Source organism: Canis aureus, chromosome 34 (assembly GCF_053574225.1).
Source record: "Canis aureus isolate CA01 chromosome 34, VMU_Caureus_v.1.0, whole genome shotgun sequence".
Lineage (NCBI taxonomy): Eukaryota > Metazoa > Chordata > Mammalia > Carnivora > Canidae > Canis > Canis aureus.
In genome coordinates, this window is record NC_135644.1 from 29,714,488 (window position 1) to 29,723,283 (window position 8,796).

The 8,796-nt window shown below is 35.5% G+C and overlaps 1 long non-coding RNA gene across 1 annotated transcript; it reads left to right on the top strand.

Moving 5' to 3' along the window:
- Positions 1 to 6,396: 6,396 nt before the first annotated feature.
- Positions 6,397 to 7,480, top strand: LOC144304508 (uncharacterized). Its single transcript, XR_013371455.1, has 2 exons — positions 6,397 to 6,705; positions 7,223 to 7,480. It is a non-coding gene; the product is annotated as an uncharacterized LOC144304508 (long non-coding RNA).
- Positions 7,481 to 8,796: the final 1,316 nt, after the last annotated feature.

The following is an 8,796-nucleotide window of genomic DNA, read 5'->3' on the forward strand; positions in this document are numbered from 1 at the left end:
ACCATTCACCCTGTTATGCCATCAAGCTACTCTTGCTTGAATGGGAAAGAAGTAACTTTTCCTTACTCTCTACCATCAAGTAAAATTGTCACGTTGATGAAGATTGTTTATAATGAATGAATGCTTATTTTTCATCATAAGTAGTCAAAATTTTAAAAATTCTGAAGCTTGAATCTCAAGCCTTAAGCTAATTTTCTTTTATTATCATATTTGAAATACAATAATTCAAATAATTCACATCAAAGTGATAATTGTTGATTAATAGTTAAATTGTTACAAATACTTTAGAAAACATAATGACTCAACCTCTATATCCTTCAAACCAGGGCTATCATTTTAACAAGTGTCCTTGTCTCTCTTTATACCAAAAAGGATTTCAGTAATGTCTGTGGCTGGTTTATCATGGGACTACCCAGAAAGTTCGGCCAGTCTGATTACTATGGTTATGAACAAACCATAATTTTTAAATTTGGGGTTCCTAGGTGGCTAATCCTGTCACTTGCTATTTGTAAAGTTCACTTTATAAAAGGAAAGCAATTGAATAGTCTACAATCTCATTTTCTTCTGAGATTCTGAGCAATTATGTGTAGCCCAAACGGATTAAGATAGCTATAGGTAGAATAGTGATAATTAGAGATTAGTGAAAACCTAAGAGGAAAAAATAAAACAAACAAAAGAAATCCTAAATAGACAAAAAGTTGATGAAGCCTTGGTTTCTTGCAACCATCTTAAGGTGAGATCATTTCACTGGGAAATCGCTTTAGCATCTATATGCCTTGAATAGGACCTGATTCAGTAGTGCTACATGAAGATTTCAATATCGTTCTCTCACCTGAGACATATAAATTAGGAATTCATTTTTCAAAAGAACAAGTCAAAATTAAATTAACAGATCTTGGTAGGATTTCTAGTCTTTCACAACTAATGACCAATTTAAGTTCTTCATGCTCTTATCAAACAGCCATTTAATAGAATATTAGTACTAAAAGGCAAATAGCATTAGTATAACATCGACTTCAGAAACTATATGATATTTATAACATATTACTTCTAGCTCAAGCAATTACAATGGACATATTAACACAATAAATCAAAATTTTAAATCCATTTTTTCACTTATTTACTTATGCACTGATTTTTCATCAAAATTAAACATCTAACAAATGTGAAGTTTTGTACACTCAGTAAATTAAAGAAAGAATTATTTGGCATATGTCATTTATGTGAATTCATTAGAGTCTACATGTGGAAGAATAATTTTTAAGTCTACTTAATTTTACTTCTGTGAAGTGCTTACAAATACTAATTCATGTAATCATCCTCACAACAGCCCTATGAGGTATCATGACTACTGTCATCTCCATTTTTCATATAAGCAAAATCATGGCCCAGAAAAGAACTTGCCCAGGGTCACACAGTTAGTAAGCCCTGATGTAGAATGATTCAAACCCCATTTAAAGTTCATGTGCTTAATGGCTATGCTCTATTGACTTTGACACGGGACCACTGTTAAGAAGTAAAAATATAGTCATCCATATAAACCATTTTATTGTTATGCTTTTTGGCCTGTATCTGTATTTTAATCTGGAAAAAATTACAGGCCTTTTAGAAAACCTTCCTACCTACTACAATGGCTTTATGACACTTGCACAAACCATTACAAGCGCTCTACTTTGTTAATTGTCCAGAAAGTAAACTCAAATTTTTTATCCAATAATTTATATTTTTTTCTACAAGATAGCTTTATTAGTTGCTATAGATAGTAATAACTACTTATAATTTATAGAAATTACAGTAGAATTTCTAGAACTCTAGAGCTAAAAATGGGATACCATGATGACTATTTTAAATAACTCAGTTGGAAGATAAAGCTCAGAGAATTGAAATACTTTGCTTGCTGTCAATATTTAGTCAGCTTCTGTCTGCCCAGAATCCTTGCCTCTTCCCTCATAGGACCTCAATTTTCTATCGAGGAATGACCTGTCCCCCATTTTGGTCATCTTGCAGGGAGTAAACAACTGACACTGTGAATGTTGATAGGGCCACATCTTCCCTTCTCTTGGCCAACTATACCTGTGGCCTACGTATGTCATCATCTTCACCCTTCAAGGTGTTTAACCTTGAGCATCTGAGCTAAGTATGAAAGAATATTTATGGATGCATTATCCTAGTGGGATGTGGTGAGAGTAGCTGATTATATGTGGTGCCTCAGACCTGCAGCTGACTTAGCTTTGAAACAGTTGTTTTTCTTATTTCTAGCTCTTCAGAAGAATCACTGGTTTTAGTCTATTCTCCTCAATCTCTCAGCCTTACATAAATCCTTATAATAAATCAGGATTTAGTTAAAAAGGTAGAATTGGTTTCTGTTACTTATGACTGTGAATCCTAACATAAATATCTTGCCAATTTCTTTGCTCCTGGTCACACAAACAGAAAGCAGACAGAAAGGACTTGAATGAGCCCTACTTGAATTCTCACACCTTTTCACAAAGAAATTCTGCTTCTCCCATACATACAGTACTCGCACTGTCCTTCACACCCAAACTCTTGCTGGGTAAACACTTGGTTTCCCAAATCCCAGAACACTTTTTCTCTGAATTATTTATCCAAATGATTTTTTTTCTCAAAATAAAGAAACAAATCAATGAAGAGAGAAAGGGGGTACATGATGGGGAATAAACTCATTCTATAATATTACCCATATTGCATAGCAAATGTATGGTTACCAAATAAATTTTCTGAATGAGGAGCAAAATTTATTGAGACTTAGACAGCAATTGTAGAATTAAAGACTTTTGAAAAATGGAATGAGAGGGCAGTACGATATCCATGCAAATAGCTTTCATTTCTTTAAAATGCATACAATATTCTGTAATAAATATTATATGTAACTGCCCCCATCCAAAGTTCTCCTGGGAAAATTTATGACTCATTACAGAAAACTGCCTAAAAGCCCATACCCTGTGATAAGACTCTCCTGAACCATAATTACAATCAGTGGTTTAAAAGTTGTTTTCATATAAGAACATTAGAAGTTTTCATTCCTTCGGATTATGGTAAATAACGTAAAATAGAGAAATCCGTTATGTCAACAATCAGAGATTTTTGACTTGCAAGGAATCATAGTGATCATCTAGCTCAAAATTCACATACTTATAAATGTGGAAGCAGGGCTCCTGGGTGGCTCAGTCAGTTAAACACCTGCCTTCAGCTCAGGTCATGATCCCTGGGTCCTGGGCTCGAGCCCCACATCGGGCTCCCTGCTTGGTGGGGAGCCTGCTTCTCCCTCTCTCTCTGATTCTCCCCCAGCTTGTGCTCTCTCTTTCTCTCTCTCTGTCAAATAAATAAATAAAACCTTAAAAAAATAGATACATGTGGAAACATATGGTCAGGCTGATAAAGTAAGTGACTAACATAAGATCATAGGGCTTATTAGTGTCCTTTTCTGACTCTAGGGCTAGTCTTTGCCCTATTACACTCTACACATGGTAGACAAATAACTTCTGTTTTGTTTTTGGTTATTATAATGTTTATTTTTCAAATTTTATTCACTAAATTTCATAAAACATTGCAATTTACAATCATGTTTTATTAGGCTTGCTGTATCATCTATTATAAAGTATTATAATACTTTCAGACACCTCGGGCTTTGGAATGTCCTACTCCACTGAACAAGGCCAGGTTACAGAGAAATAGTGTGGGTATATGGAACCATGGAGCAAAGAAGCCCGATGTAAGAAGCAATGCAGAAGCAAAGTAAAATAGAAAAATACTCCAAGCAAAGAGAAAATACATCAGGCTTAAGTCTAAAAGAGAATAATGTGGGTTTCTATTTGACAGGGAGAGGAAATGCTCGATGGGAAACATTAGAAAGGAAATGATTCATGGCACTTCATTTTAGTCTTTATACGTAAAAGATGTCACTTGTGTTCAGACAAGTGGAGAAGGCCACACTGCAGGGAGGAGGGCAGGAAGTTATTCTGACATAGTGAAGAATAAGATGACATGGATGGACTCTTTATACCTATAGGAGCTACATTTTAATGATTTAAATAACTTTTCAATATCCTATCAAGTTAACATAAATTACTTTAACATTCAGAGAAGAAAGATAGATGTAAAATATGGAAAAACTAAAGACGAAAAAAATGATTAAAGAAATGGAAATTCTTTAAATCTACTGCCAAATCTTTCAATAAAGGATTCTTGTTGTTATAATTACTCAGGACACTGAGGATTACACTTTCTGTTAAATTTCTGAACTCATATAGGTGGCAGAGCCATGCATTTATTAAGCAGTGTGGAGTCTCATCAGAATTTCCTTCTGCCGCTACATGTATACAGAGCGCTGATCTCTAATTGATTTAATACTACACATCTCTACGAAGCAATGACACTTAGCATGATCATTTTAATACTTATTTTCTGACTAGTGTCTTTATACTGTAGCCACTCATCAATTGCAGAAATTAATTAGATCCTCCCTGGGTAGCTGAACATCAAACACTGACAGCTTGTCAAATAGTCATTCCAGGACTTCCCAGAGACATGAGAGTGATCACTTCACACTGCAGGTATTTTTGACACTCTGACTTAGCAGTTTCCATACTTTGGTTCTATTGAAAGCCAAAGCTCATCAATGCCTGAATCACCAAAAACTGTGGCTAAAGCTCTTAAATGGCATCTTCTGCCCCAGATTCCAGGAAGAACTTCTTAGTGACAGGTTAGGTGGCATCCCACCTTGGCAGTGCTCCACAAACCCATCATTTTACCTGATCTTTACTTAGAAGAAGGTGGATAGGGTATCGTTTTGAAATATAAGGGCAGGGTCCAATGTCAAATAGGCAGCTGACTAGAGAATTTTGCTATAACAAGTGCCCTTTTTGGGTCTTTTACACTTTTACACCTTTGTCAAAATACACTTCTGTTGCTTGAGAGATGCTATTTAAAAAAAAACAAAACACTAATCTGAGTGAATAAAAATATAGAATTTAGGTTTTTTAAAAAAATTTTTACTTATTCATGAGAGACACACAGAGAGAGGAGAGGCAGAGACACAGGCAGAAGGAGAAGCAGGCTCCATGCAGGGAGCCTGACGTGGGACTCGATCCAGAGACCCCAGGATCACAATCTGAGCCAAAGGCAGATGTTCAACCATTAAGCCACCCAGGTGTCCCTAGAATTTAGTTTCTTAAATTAATCAGAAATGGTTCAGAAGCTAGAAGATAAGTACACATTAATCAACAAAACTAGAAAGCAACCTACGGAATGGGAGAAGACATTCACAAAAGACATATCAGATAAAGGGATAGTATCCAAAATCTGTAAAGAACTTATCACGCTCAATACCCCAAAACAAGAAATCCAGCCAAGAAACGGGCAGGAGACATGAACAAACCTTTCTTCAAAGAAGTCATACAAATGACTACCAGACACATGGAAAAATGCTCAACATCATTTGGCATCAGGGAAATATAAACCCAAACCACAATGAGGTACCGCCTCACACCAGTTAGAATGGCTAAAATAACACACCATGGCTAAATGTTTATTTAACAACTCAGGAAACCAATATTGGCAAGGATGCAGAGAAAGGGGATCCCTCTTTCACTCTTCGTGGGAATGGACACTGGTGCAACTACTCTGGAAAACAGTATGGAGATTCCTCAAAAAGTTAAAAATAGAATTTCCTTATAATCCAGCAATTGCACTGGTAGGTATTTATCCAAAGGATACAGAAATAGTGATCCAGGGTACATGCACCTCAGTGTTTATAGCAGCATGTCCACAATAACAAAAATATGGAAAGAACCCAGATGTCCATCAACAGATGAATGGATAAAGAAGATGTGGTATGTATATACAAAGGAATACTACTCAACCATCAAAAATAATGAAATCTTGCCATTTGCAGTGACATAGATGGAACTATAGGGTGTTATGCTAAATTAAATAAGTCAGTCAGAGAAAGATAAATACCATAAACCAAACAGGAACATAGGGGAAGGGAAGGAAAAATAAAATAAGGTAAAAACAGAGAGGAAGGCAAACCATAAGAGACTCTTAAATATAAGAAACAAACTGAAGGTTGCTGGAGGGGAGGTGGGTGGGGGGATGGAGTAACTGGGTGATGGGCTTTAAGGGGAGCACTTGGTGTTAATGTGCAACTGATGAAGCACTAAATTCTACCCTTGAAACTAATGATACATTATATATTAAATTAATTTAATTTAAAATTTTTTTAAAAAGAAAATAAGTACTCTTTGATGAAAGAGAGAAGCTTGAAAAATAAAGCTACTAATTAGAGAAAATACGTAGGTGAGACTCTCCGACAGTCACAGAACAGTGTTAATGCGCTAGATTCTAACAGCAAATGACTGAACAAGGACCAGGATCAATATCGAAATTTGCCAATGTCCTGTTCAAGTTCATGAGACTATGTTCCAATAGGGAGCACTTTTAATATCAGATCTTCTCTACATTCTCCAAATGAGTAAACAACAGATACTGGAAGCTCTGAGGTTTAGGCAGATATTAAGGGCGGTTATCGCTGAGGTAACGTTCTATAGAATTAACAAATATCAAAATATTCCAGAAGAAACATTCTTAAGGTATATTGCAATGGTGGATATTGCTGGTTGCCTACCTGTAAGACCATTCTTTATGCTCTTCCACCCTTGCAGATGGGACTCTGATTTTGTTCAGGTATTAGATGGTCACATGTTTCGGGGAAGATGAACCTAAGACAATAATAGTAGTCTCATTAGTTTTGCCATTATACTTGATTGCTTAGACTAAGCAACTGTTTAAACTCTGGCTAATAAGTGCAAGTCTAGTTGACACCACCCAATTCTTAGAAAGGGATACAGTATAAGAACCAATGATTCTTCTGTGATATCTGGAACTAAAAATCATCTCAGGGCCATGATGAGAGCCAGTCTAAAAAGAAAACTCAGTGTGATGAAACTGATAACACAACACAAAAAGATTGAAAGAAAGTACCCTTGAGATTATATATATATATATATATATATATATATATATATATATCCTCTCAATCAATCTAGCAGTTGCCCTAGTTTTTTGGATTTATTAGATAAAAATATCTCATTTAAAAATGAGTTGTGTTGGTTTTTATTATTTGTAGCTGAGAAAATCTTAACTTTATATAGTAGGCAATTTGTATCACCAGTATGGATTTACAACTCTATTTCTTCTTTAGATTGGAGTGAGTGAGATAGATGGAATATAAATTCATGAAAAGAAGATACAAATCAGCAGTAAGTGAAAAATACGGCTGCTTTATGAAACAGGACCCCAAACAATATGTAACATTGCCTGTTAAAAGCAAATGGCTCAATCAAAATTAATTCATCTGTGAAGGAGACAACAAATATTAAATACGCTGACAAAACTAATAGGAAGCAGACATTTCCAATTCAAAACACAGTATTATACCCAGTTTGAAGAAAGTCTACATTCATCATGCAAATGGAAGAAAACACTGTGGGAGGAAGAAAGAGACAAAGTTGGGGTGATTATAAGGAGATTTGGAGGAAATTCTAGTCTACTAAGCGACTGTAATCCTTCAAAGACCTCTCCTGGGTGGGTCAGGTAGTAAGTTACTTGACTACCAGAATCTCAATCCAGCAAGCAGTCTAAACCTGAAGCTTTAAAAACTTCCTTAGCCTCCCTTCTGGCAGATAAACCCGAGTCTATCATTAACCCTGCCATTTCCACACCAATGTGATTTTTGAATTCATCCCTATTTCCTGTGTCTATTACCACTCCCATAATCCAGACCTTTAACACAACTGACCTAGATCATTTTAAAGATGTCTAATGGATCTCCCCACTGCTAATCCCCACATTCTTTCTTACCATTATCTTTCTAAAACACAAATTTGGTAAAGTCAACCTCCTGCTCAAAAATTATTCACTGACTCGTCACTGAAGGCCTAGAAATTAATGCTCAAGCTCCTTATCACAGTTTCAAATATGTAGCTTTCAATTTCATTTCCTACTGTTGCCAGTGACATTAAAAATGTTCACTTTTTCCTCATAAAGTCATGTGCTTTTTGTTCTATTTTTAAAATCAGACACACTTCTACTTACATGCTTTATTTCATTCTGCTGCTTTTTGTATTTTAGAAATAATTTCATATTCAGATTTGCTTTGCCTAGAATCTCTTTGTCATCTTTAGGCCTTGCTCCAATGCCACATTCTCTGTGATACCTTCCTCAAGTCAGAAATATTCTCTCCTGTTTCAGTCCTGGTGGTGAGATGCCTGCACAATGACACAGCCCTTTCCAAAGTCTCCCTGCAACATTTTGGATTACGAATGTGACTGAGAGTTCTCTGGGGTCAAGAACCAGCTACCTTTTGAACTGGTCTCTGTGTCATTGAGTAGAAGATATTAAGGCCTGAAAGGTCAGAGAGAAATGAGAAAAATACCATTCCAGTATAGGTATAAGGTAAAAATTTAAAGACTTCTCACTGAAACATTATTTTACTTTTAATATGAAAGATTCTACAAAGAACCATGCTACTGCAGCATATTGCTTTTTAAATAGAAGCAATGTTAGGGCAGATTTACCTGTCACTCTCCATATGGTTTAATTAGAGTCCACTCGTCATATCTTTTAAAAGCATAAAATAGATCCTATCTCTTCCATAACAAAAATCCTTGCTGAATATCATTAGAAAATAAAACAAAAAAAGTCCTTTTTTACAAGGTCTATAACATCCTTTTCAATCTGGCCTCTGACACCTACCTCTGATTCTTATCACTTACT